This window comes from Rattus rattus, chromosome 4 (genome assembly GCF_011064425.1).
Source record: "Rattus rattus isolate New Zealand chromosome 4, Rrattus_CSIRO_v1, whole genome shotgun sequence".
NCBI lineage: Eukaryota > Metazoa > Chordata > Mammalia > Rodentia > Muridae > Rattus > Rattus rattus.
In genome coordinates this window covers 175278783-175291418 of record NC_046157.1, presented here as the reverse complement: position 1 = coordinate 175291418, position 12636 = coordinate 175278783, and positions in this window count along the sequence as shown.

Genomic DNA, 12636 nt, shown 5'->3' with positions numbered 1-12636 from the left:
ACAATACACCATACATCTCCATCATCTTGGCTTTAAATCTACTTGCAAATGAAATACGAATCCAGAAGACCAGCTAGTTCCATGTCTTTACGAGCTGCTCACCACCGTATCATAAGATTCTGTCCACCCACTCTACCCAAGCAAGTCTGGATTTCCTCCCGCCTTCCCTCACACCATGCGATGTGGACTTTACCAACCCCTGGCTGTTGTCTAATCTTATCTACTGGCTTGTTGGCACACATGACCACCGAGCTGTGAGGAAAGGAGTGTGAATAGTCTAACTGCCACTTTTCTTTACCATCTCTGTAGAGAGATGCCGGACCCTCCATTTTCTGGCATCTGCCATGTCTTCTGGTCCCCTTGTTATAGTCCTGACCCTCACTGTTTGACTACTTTCACGGGACCATAGGTTTCTCAATATATCCAGTGTGCCATCCTTGCACATACATAGATTTTTTTTTTATCACCCTTTTGCTGTCATGTTGTTGTGACATGGAAGGAAGCAGGTGTAGGATCTCCATAGTAACAGGCAGACGATGATACAGGGAAAGATGAGCAGAGCGGGAGGCGATCAGAATTCCTTCATCTTCCTTCTTACATTACAGTTTAAAATATGAAGGCAGACATTTCTTATAGCTGTCCGTCTCTGATTCCTCTGGAAATGTTAGCGACTTCATGCTCATAGATCTGGAGCCACATTCCGGTTTTGATTTCTGGTTGCCCTGAAACAGTAGACAAGTTAACAATCCCCTTAATTCATTCATTTTTTAAGGTGAACGTAATTAGGTAAAGATTGTCACAAGCAAACGCTAATTAGAAAAACAAGGTTGTCAATAATTTTACCAGAGAGAATTCAATATAAAGAACTGATTTAAAAGTGTGTGTGTATGTGTGTGTGCGCGCAGCGCGCGGTGTGCCTGACAAGTTTATGTGCACCATGTACATGCAGAAGTCCTTGGGGACCAGACAATGATGCTGAATGTCTTGGAACTACAGCTATAAGCAGGTCTGAGCTTTGATGTGAATCCTGGGAACCAAAGTCGTGTCCTTTGCAAGAGCAGTAAGTGCTCTTAACGGATGAGACATCTCTCCAGTCCCAAGGAACTGTTTTTTAAAGGATGACTTAGAACTTAAATTAGTGAAAGGGAAATAGAAGAATAACACAGAACTGTAGGAGAACGCTCACCCTTTAGCTCCACGGACTCGGAAACACTAGAGTTCTGTGGAGGGGAGGAGACACCTTGCACAGGAGGACCTTCGGAGAGGAGGCTGCTCTCCTGTTGCTGGTGCCTCTGAAGGACACAATGGAGTTGGCTTAGAGAGAAATCATCAAAAGAGGAACAAGCTGTCTCTACAGATCATTCCAGAAACAATTAGACCCTCTCTTCTCTCAATTATCCTTCAGCAGTTGTTTCTCAGCATCACAGAAAAGGAGGAGGTTGGTTTAGAACTGGTGGTACTAAATGATTAGGGAGAATGCATAGTGCAACACCTAGAATGTTCTAGGCTACAGGTGTAAGGAAATACTACTTTTATTTTGCTGAATAGATTTCTAGTATAATTTACCTTCTATGCTTGCTTCCAGTTTGAAAGAATAAACCAAGGCTTTATGGAATTCATTGGTTGTGGATTTTCTGTAGGCTCCTCCTAATAACCCTCATTTTATATATATATATATATATATGCATAAGAATAATATAAATATTTAAGAATATAATCTTCACACCAACCCACAGCCCTTTACAGGATTCAGAATGAATATGACGGGGTTAGTTTTCCTGCAGGACTAGAAACTCTTAGGCACGTGTTGTTGAGGAAAGAAGCAGAGAGGACAGTAGTTTATTCTGAACTACGGCATGAAATGAATATTTCTCTCTTCCTGGTTATAGAAGCACAGGTGAGTTGACCTATAAAGGTTTGGAAGGACACAAGAGATACTTTTAAAGAAAAAAAAATAACCACCAAACACATAGTCAGCCCTGGCAAAGTGGTTACTCACGGAACAGCGTTCCGGGAGAAGCATCAAAAGTAGCTGACATCATTCATCCAGAAAGACCATGACAATGCATAGATGTTATCAGTAACTGACTGTTACATTTTCTAGAGAATTAAACTTAACCATTCTTTCTCATACTTTAAATGTATCAGCAAAGACAAAGGTTTCAATATATCATCTGTAAGTTCCCTATTGCTTTAAATCCACAAAGATTCCTTTCCCCTAACACGTCCCCATAATTGTATTATTATGCTCCCAACTGCAGCATGATGGGAGATTTTTATCTGATATTGTGGATGGGCAATTATTTAATATGGGGGATTCTCTGTGCTTCTTCCCTGTTGAATTGCACTTTTCACATCCTTGCAGTAGAGGCCAGCAGCTCCCCACCCTGCCCTCTCCAGGACTCTGCTTCCAGCTGTGACAATCACAGGTCCTTTGGAAATGACCTAGTCACTCCTGAGTGGGAAAGACCCGAGTGGGTCTCATGAACGCCCCCTCACCCCTCCCTTTGCTGAAGTGAGGACATGAGTCATAACATCGGAGCTTTTAAGATGCGGCTTTCTTAGTTTCGATTATTGCACGGGCTTTATACAATCACGGTTTTAGTCATCCCCCCAATTACTATCTATTATTTCCTTCCTACGCCTTCTGGCTGCAGCTTCCCAGCTAGTCCCCTCCCACCCCTACACCTCTTTCTTCTTTTTCTTTAGACACAATGAGTTTAATTAGGATTGCGTGTATGATCACCGATAGAAAGTTATTATTGGAGCGTGAGCGATGGCCACACCATTGCAGAGAATAACACCCCACTCAAGTCACAGGTAACGGCCAGTAGCTCATGGAAAGGGGTGGGTCCTCACGACCCCCCCCCATCCGTGATGGAAAGCTGAAGGTCTAAGTCTTGGGAGGATCCTATGCAGGAATCCATAGCCACTGTCTATTCATGGTTGGGCTCGTGATATGTTATCAGAAAGACAATGTTTCCTAACTTTCTTCTCTATCTTCTGGCTCTCACAATCCTTCCAGACCCTCTTCCACAACATGGCTTGGGTTTTGAAAAGGGTGGTAGAGAGGTTCCAGTTAGGACTAAGAACTAAACAGTCACCTATCCTCAGGAATGTGACCAGTTCCGAGTCCGCACTAAGTTTCACCTGCAGTAAGCCAAGCGTTGTAGTCCACGGCTGAGAACAGCACCAGGCTAAGGGTAAGAACATACGTATTCAGAAGGCAGTCTGACAACATGTCAGGGACTTCGGCTTTAGCTGGGTTTATAGTACATCTATTTCCCCCCCTCCTGAATGAGCCTCAGATCTAATCAGAATGAGGCTGGCCACTCCCCCCACCCCCAGGCCTTCCTACTGCTATTACAGCAGTAGACGCGACTTGCCTGATAGGTTGGTACTGTAGCATGCAGGGACCACAGTAGGCTAAAACGTTAACTTTTCTCCTCCATCACCCAGAATAGCTTCTTACAACATCGTGGACGCTAGTCAGCAGTCAGATAAGTCCCAGCTTGGTTTCTTTGCATACCATATCCAAAATGTGTCTTTGGTAATCCGATATTGTACTCTAGTTTTGCTGGGCAGCTAGAAACACTGACAATAGCCTGGTTGTTTTGTGATCTCCTGGTCCCAACCTGGATAAGAACTCACAGGCAGGGCTCCTGTCCTTGGCATTGGGACTTTTTTTTAAAGACCCTTGCCTTTGGGGAATAGCATTGTCTACGTATACAGAGTACCTCAGTTTTAATTCTCTTAAAAAAAAAAACAAAACAGTAGTACTATTTAATTGTATATGGAGTAGGAGGTGTCTATATGGATTCACCATACATCTTTAGTCCTGGTTAGGCGCTCTCCCTACACACCTTTCTCGCATCCTATCGTCACTTAAGTCTTTCAGTCTAGTGCCTTCTCCTCCTTTTACTATCACCCCAGCTCAAGCACACCCCCCAAATCACTTCCTGACCTCTATAGATGCTCACGCAAGCTTGACAATGGAAATATAAAAATTCAAAGCTAGGCTCTTCATAAAGAGAACAGATGGTGTCTTCTTTTCAGGGCCTGGGTTACTTCACTCGTCTTGATATTTTTCCAGCCCGATCCATTTTCTTGCAAATCTCATAGTTTCATTTTTCTTAAGTGCGAAATAAAATCCCATCGCATAGACACACACAACATTTTCATCATCCTTTCTCCAGCTGATGGACGTCTAGTGCTATTCTCCTTCCTACTCTCGTCCTTAGGGAGAGGAGCAATGAATATGGATGGGCAGGTAACTGTGTTGCAGGATGTAGAGCGCTTTGGGTGTGTTCCCACAAGTGGTGTTTCTGAATCATAGAGAAGTCTTATTCTTAGGGTTTTCAGATGTATCCAGACTAACTTCCACAGTGGCTGCAACACTTTGCCCTCCCACCAACAGTATATTAAGTTCCCCCTTGGCTGCATCTGAGCCAGCATTTATTGACATTTATATTCCTGATGATGGCTGTTCTGACTGAGACAGAATCTCAAAGTAGTTTGAATTTGCATGCCCTGAGGGACAACGACCTTGAACACCTTTACAACTATCTGACAGGCCTTTGGATTGCTTTGAGAATTCTCCGCTCAGTTCCACAGACGTTTTCTTGTTTCGGATGATTGGTTTTCTTGGAGTTAAGTTTCCTTCGTATGCTTGGTTCTTTGTATATTCTACACATTAATCTTCTGTCAGGTGTATGGCCGACACAGACTTTTCTGCATCTTCACTAACTTTACAGTTTCCTTTGCTGTACCAAGAACTTTGAATCCCACGAGGTCCCATTTGATAACGTATTGGCTTTAGTTCCTGAGCATCCAAAGCCCCACTAAGACTGTCCTTATGTATATACCTCTACTGTGTGGGGCGCTCCCAATTATTCCTCTAGCAATCCGAGAGTTGTGGGTCTTACGCTGAGGTCCTTGACTCATTTGCAATTGATTTACTTGCAGGGTGAGAGACAAGGATCACGCGTTACTCTTCTGTATAGCTTTAGGAACTGGTCTATTCCCCTGGCAGGTCCTTCAGCCACACAGTAGCGATACAGGGCTTCACACACCATTTGCTGACGATGCTGCTTTTCCCCTCCACTATACCTTTGCCCTCTTTTGTGAGAAATGTCAGGCGCTGTAGCTGCATGGGCTTACCTCCACGTCTTCCGTCCTATTGCTTCTATGTGAGCATCACGTGTCTGTCGCTGTGTCAGAACCATGCTGACCTTTTTTGAGGGTGGGTACCGAGATTTCAGTTTTGCTAACAGAACCACAAGGAGTCTGTCCTGTGGCCCCCTGGGACGTAACACTGGAGGACTGAGGGTTCCAGGCACTCGGTGAAGGGGGAAGTGACAGAAACAATAACTTGAGCTAATCATATGATCGAGAGCTGGGATATCCAGCTCTGAGTGGCCAGGCAAAGTTTTGGACCAATGGCAGGGGAGGGTATTAACTACAGAGACCAGTCAGCCACAGGGCCAGTCTAAGGTGCAGGATGCCATCAGGGACAGGGTTTAAGCAGCTAGTGGTCAGTGGCTCTAGGACTTGCCAGCCCGTGGTTTTTCTGGCCGGAGGTTTTTAAAGGTCCTAACAGCACACCAGACCAGTTCTTATTGGGTTCTGAGGATCTGATCGCACTTGGCCAGTCACTCAGAGCAACGCAACATGCCATCGGTCTGGGAAAGCTTGCACACCTGTGAAGACTCGGTCATTGAGCCAATCTGTTTCCCTTTGAGCAGGACACATTGTAAGACTTCTTGCTCAAAGCCTCAGCATTCCTCTAGGGTTGGTCACTGTGGGGTCATTGCCAAACACCTGGATGCCTGCAACTAGCTGTGAACTTCTGCCATGATCCCCAGTCATCTTGGGAAGATCTGAAAGGCAGCCCTATCCCTGCCCATGGTGACCTGATCAGAGTAGAGAGTCTGTGTTAGCTTATCCATCTGTCTTCCCCATTGCAGTCCTCAGCTTCTTTGTTCCCTGGGGTGTTGTGCAAACCCACCTCCCACCACCCCTGCTGGTGGAGTCTTCCCTGTACCTTCTCCTTGGCTATAGTCTTCAGGTTATGGTAGACTTCTGCTTCAAGGCTCATAGCTCTGGAGAAGCTGGATGCTCGGATGCACCCATGGGGTGGATCATTAACTCTCTCATGGCCAGCTGGTTGCTTACACGGGCACTGCTGTTGATCACATTGAGAGCCAGGGTAGCAGGATGACGGCCGGGTACCAGCTAGGTCAGCGATGTGATGGTACAGGGCACAACCTTCTCCACAGCACTAGCTTTGCAGACAGCAAAGGGCACTTTTAGGGTGGCATTTGCACCAAACTTAAATTTATTTCCAGTGTCAGATATCTCAACCAACAGTTTGTCATTCTTCTCTTGTTCAATATTCAGTTTCTTGTTAACCAGGTGCCACCCCCCTTTTTAAATTTTGCTGTGTTCTACAGCTATCAGGGAAACCTTCCCTGCATAGGGGATCTTAACATTGTCCCAAAGTTTCAGGGCCTCAAATATTCTAGGTGATTCACCATTGAGTATGGCAGCTCAGAACAGACCTTCTGAGGTGTGGAGGTCACTGTCAACATGAGATTGCCACAACTGTCAAAGATCTCTCTAGCATATATTTTCAGGATAGACACAGTGTGTTTCTGGCAGGAAGGAGAGAGAGAGAGATGCAGGAGCCCAGCCGTAGGCTGCTCTGTGTTTGTATTACTATGTATTACATTGTAATCCAATGTTCCAAGCTGAGTCTACTTGGGGAAAAGGGATGGATCAGGTAGTATAATTTGCCATCAGATACATAATGCCTCTAACACTTTTTTGTTGTTGTTCAGGACAACCTTGGATATCCAGGGTCCTTTGTGTTCCCATATGACTTTTACGGTTGTTTTAAAGTTTGTGAAGAACTGAGTTGCCATTTTGATTGAGAGTGAATTCAGTGCATAAATTGGCGTTTGGTAGGATGGATACGTTTATATTAATTCTTGCTTTCCATGAGTATGGGATGTCTTTCTTCTAGCGTCATAGTCAATTCCCCTCTTCAGTGTTTTAACTTAAGTGTGGAGCTCTTTCATTTCCTTGTTTTGGCTTAAGGCGAGCTTTTCCCTGCTCTTTCTCATTCTGCCATTGCTACATAGGCATGGCACTGCTTTTTGAGTGTTAATTTCGTATTCTGCTGTTGCTGAAGGTGTTTATTATTAGCTCTAGGAGTTTTCTGGTGGATTCTGATTCTATATTTTAAACATTCCAGTGATTTGTTGTCGTTTTGCATGTTTTAATTAATTAGTTAATTAATCAATTAATGACATTTATCACGTCTCTGTGAGCTAAATGCAAAGGAAGGCAGGGATCCTAGCAGTGTGGTGCCCCTGCCCTGCAGTAAGCAAACTGTACTTCTCAGCCCTCAGGTTCACTTTTTGGAGACTTGTGGTTTTGTTTTTCTTGTACTAATTCTAGCTATTTTCTCTGGCACAGAATGTGTATGCAACCAGGGAAAAATGCACTTTAAATTATCATCCTGTATAAAATAAAATTCATAGGTTTGCGCAGTTTTGAAAATTCTGTTGTCGATTTGGTTACTTGTGGGTTCCATGAATTTTTCATAGTGACACATATTTCAGGGATAATTTGGTCCTAATGTTATTCAAACTCATTCTTTCCCACTGTCATTCTAGCTAAGGGACCTATTTACATAATACCTAATGCCTTGTTTCTTTCAACTGCTTCGTTGAGAAGCCTAAAATAAACAAAAAGAAATGTATCCTAAGGTGGTTCCTTGTTGGTAGACATTCATGGCAACCCAGCTGCCAATCCACGGTCCCCCTCTGAGTCTATTTGGGAAAAGGGGATCCTTTCTCATGAACTGAGTAGGTAGAGGCCATGAATTCCAGGGTCTAGTACATTCTCAAAATGCCGGTGCCCTGGTAGTGTTTTCAGTGGGATTTCAAATAATGAAAAAGTAAAAGATAAAAGAAAACTTGGGGAAGAAATCTGTTTGCCCTAGATCTAACTGTTTTTTCTTGTCTTCCCAATGAAAGTTTTATACTAAAAAAAAAAAAATCAATAAAAAAAGGAAGAAGAGTTTCTTCCAACTCATTAGGAGAAGAAATTGTGAAAAGTCAAGTAAAGATAGATTTGAGGCCCCTTGGTACCACACCTCTTACCCCAAGGGAAGCAGGCAGACATCTGAGGGTCATTAGCAGGTTGGTAGCATCAATCCTGCACTCCTGAGGACCTGCCAAATTACAGGGTAAATATTGAACTCAGCCATTTCCTAGGATGCAGCCATTAAGGGGACATGAAGTGACCAGCACTGTCTTTCAGTACATCAAACACAAACAGACACAAGGAATTAGTTCACACGTCAGGCCCTGCCAGCGAAGGAAGCTCTCGGTTCATTCGCTTGCAGCGAAGACCAGGGAGGAACCCGAGGGCACAGGGAAGGGTTTAGGAGGCAGCCCCATCTCCTGCCTTACCCAGGATCTGTCCCACTGTACATGCCCAAACATGGCCTTGGGCATGGAAAAGAGAATCTGAAGGGGTAAATTAATTATCCAGAGCAACCACGTTAGTGGTTAAAGAGCCTCTTCAAGTCCTGGATTTGGCTAATTTTAAATCTGAGCTCCTGAGCCTAATTTTTGGCCCTGCTCCAAGAATACCACCAGCAGAGGAACCGTGTGTGTGTGTGTGTGTGTGTGTGTGTGTGTGTGTGTGTGTGTGAACAATGTTTTCATAACCCTTCAAAGACTAAACTTTCTTTTGATACTTAAAATGCAATATATAACTAAGTTTGTTTACTTGCAGTGGATCTATGAAACTGGCATTTGACACATTACATACATGACCAGGCAGAGCCTGTACCTAAACATCGGTACACTAACCTGTTGCATTACTCCTTTGTTCATTTGTTTACTAAAGAAAGTTTAACGATTGCTAGATTCTACATACGCTGTTATTCCCTGGAGACATACCAGTGGATCAATGTAAATTACAAGTAAAATTTCAATTTCACATAGAGATGGGCGAGGAACAGAGAGTCAGGGTGATGAGCGGAAAGGATGGAAGGTTGTTTTTTTTTTTTTTTTTTTTTTGTCTTTTTTGCTTCTGTTTTTTTTTTTAAATAGGGCCAGAAGGAGGGTCCACTCTGAGGATTTTGACAAAGATTAGAATGCCGTGGCGCTATGAGTCATCTAAAGCCCCAAGTCCTGAGGTAACAGTGTTTGAGAAGAGAAAACACAGAATCGAAAATTCCTAAAACAGGTCTGGAGGGATGGCTCAGTTGTTAGGCAAGCTTGCGATAAGCCAGGAACGACAGCACAGTCTGTGACCCCCGCGTGTGGACCCGGGAACAACGGACACCGTAGAGTTCAGTGTTAGGCAGCCTCCGTGAATCATCGAGCTCCAAGTTCATCGAGAAGCCCTGTCTCAGAAAATAAGCAGAGTGGTGAAGAAAGATCCCTGATGACCTCCAACTTCATGCTTAAAGAGAAGCAGATACCACAGAGAGGGTGGTGACCCTGGACGGTGGAAAAGAGGTCAAATCTGAGAGGTGAGGCTGGCACAGACCGTGAAGTAGCCAGCGCTGGGGTTTCTGATGGGGATTTTTTTTTTTTCTGAGTGCTGAGAAATTCTTCTAACGTGATGATGAAGCTAATCCACCATGTTAAAAATGTAATGAGGATTTTTTTCTTTTTAAATTGGAAGGTGTAGTTTTCTTTTCTTTTGAGGTGCTGGGATCCAAATTCCAGACCATGTGCATTCCAGACAACCAGACTATTACAGAGATACGACATCCCCACGCCTTGAACTTAGTATCTAACATGCCTAATTCTTCATATATTTTCCCCAAAAGTCAACTAATTAATTTTTTTTATTTTAAATGGTGGGGTTTGACTTAAAGTTCTAACTTCCAAAATCTTATATAAAACCATGATGCAAAACAAGGATGAATTTAAATATCCTTCTCTTGCAAATACCTGGAAGTTGGTGAAACACTTAATACTGACTTGGTAAAGATAAAAACTTAGCCCTGAAACACTCTAAGTGGTAGTGGGATGTCTTCAGTGTTGTTGGGAAAACGTGTGCTCCAAGGAAATACAGACACCTTTATGCCATGTAGGTGTGGCTTCCTGCCGTTGCCGTTGCTGGAAAGCGAGACAGAGCTGCTTTAATGGGATCAATTTAATCCCCCCCCCAAACATCATGTATTTGATAAATCAATGGTCACGATTGCATCAACCTGGGCCGGCGGGGCGGCCATTGAAGACAGGTTGGTGTCTCAGTGCGACCGGCCGGCAGGTGCTCCCGCGTTCCCACTCACTGTGTTTTGTCACAGCAATGGAGAGGAAAAGAGATCTGATTGCACTTGGCAGTTGCTTCCCACTCACTGTATTTGTGAAAGACGGGCTTGATCAAGGTTGAATTCCCAATTATTTCCTGCTGCGAGAAGCAAGATAAAACAAACTCTCAAGTATCCAATGCAATTAGCTGTTCTATTGACTTACTTCTAATGTAAAAATCATATTCCCTTTGAAGGAAGAAAAAGCAGGTGCTGTTATGGAGGGAGTGAGTGCTGCCTGTTTCTGTGTCTCTGAGATCAGAGCTCTGAGATCAAAAGTCTAGAGAGACATGCTGCAGGATATAGCGGAAATTATATTGTGAAAACATTTAATTAATATATACATTAGGTATTTTATTCTTCTTCCGATAAATTATAGTCCCTCAGTGTCATTAAATGCCACACTATTTGTCCAGAGATAATGGCTCGGGCCTGTAATTCCAGCATGTCAGCGGCTAGGGCAGCGGGATTATTACCAGTTGGAGGCCAATCCCATCTGCAGTGAATGCAAAGCCTGAAGGGCTATGGAGTGGAGCTGTGCCTCGAAAACAAAACAACTCAAAAGAGGAGCACAAAGCATCCTTGTTCACAGTGCCGCAAAGGTGTAAGCAAACAGTGTGTCCAGGGACAGCTGAGTGGGTAGACAAAATGCAACATATACATTCCATGTGCTTAGCTTCAGAAATTAAATCTAAATGCCTGGTATGACATGGACAGACCCCAAGGATCCCATTCTACGGACAGTAAGACGACAAGAGGACAAATACTGCCTGATTGTATCACCTGAGATACTGAGCGGTCTAGTGCATAAAACAGAAAGGAGACTGGCATTGCCAGGGTCTAGGGAAACATCAATGCAGTCCCCATCTGGGAGAGGCAGTGCAGTGGTTCTGAGAGCACTGTGAACACCAAGGCTCATCCGGCTGAGACCCTGAGCAAGCGGACTCATTACCATTCCTGAACGTGACTGTTTAAATGTGCCAATAACAAAACTTGTCTAGGATGGGGTATGGCTCCGTCTAATAGTGTGTTCTTGGCCCAACACCAAGCTCAATTAAGTGAGACACTACTATAAAATAGAAAAAATATGTCCTTTTGTAGATTGTGGATTAAATGAGTATTTTATTCATGGGACGATTCTACCCCAATACTTGGCACTCAGTCCTCGAAAAACATGTGAGATTTTATTTTATCAATAGTAAAATTATCAAATATAAATTTCCAAATACTGCCTGTAGAAAATAACAGTTGACTTCAAATGAGAAGCCCAAGTCTTCTCACACTAAATTGAATATGGATTAAGGAAAACAGATCAATTATTCTATAAAAACACACAAATCTCTTTTTGTACAGATGCATGGAAGCAACTTTCTCATCCTACTTTTAGTATTCCCTTGTATTCCTAATCTGTGTTCTTGTATGTAATACTTAATACTAGTGACATCTGGGTCTAGAAATCAGCCAGAGTGCTGATTACTAAATCACAGCCATTTAAAGCATAGAAGCCAAGTTAATAAACTCTTAAAGGAAATCTATCCTTTTGAGTCATCATGGTGTTCCCTGCTGGAACCTGGTGATGGGAGAAGGCAAGCCTAGGTCTCTTTTCCTCCTTCCCTACCATACATATGCAATGATGCAACACAACCCATTCCACATGCCAAGTTTGAGAACAGATACATTGTACTATCAGGTCAGGGGATAGTAACATTGGCAATATGCACCAACCTTTCTGATACTTACTGATACATGGGTTCAAAGGTCGTAGAGTTCAACCTAAAATTTCTCCAAAGAGGGAATCCAGATTCCAATAGTAATTCATGGTGTGAATGCAGTGCCTGACAAATTACTTTAACAAATGACTCACATTTTTCTTGCATTTCAACATTTTGAAAGGGGGCTGGTTTAGTAATTGATGATACTTTATAACTGCAGTCACACAAGTGGCAGTTGTGACATGGCTGTTAGTGCCTATGCATGCAGGAATTTGATCAGAGCTGTTTACAGCTGACCTTCTGTCACAAGAGCTATATGCATTGTTGGCCCTTAGCAAATGGAGTCAAATGTCTACTTAAAACATCTCGAAAAGGATTACACTGTGAACTGACCCAGAAACAAGTGTGTGAGAAGACAGAAAGGTTCTGGCACAAATAGAGTGTTTGAGAAATAAATGCTTATGATTAGAAGAATATTTGCAACTTTATATTTGCTTTCAAAGTAGCAGCAAATAAAATTTAAAATATGGGTCCCCAGGAAGAGGTGAGATGGTGACATTTTCTTGCTTAGTTTATTGCTTA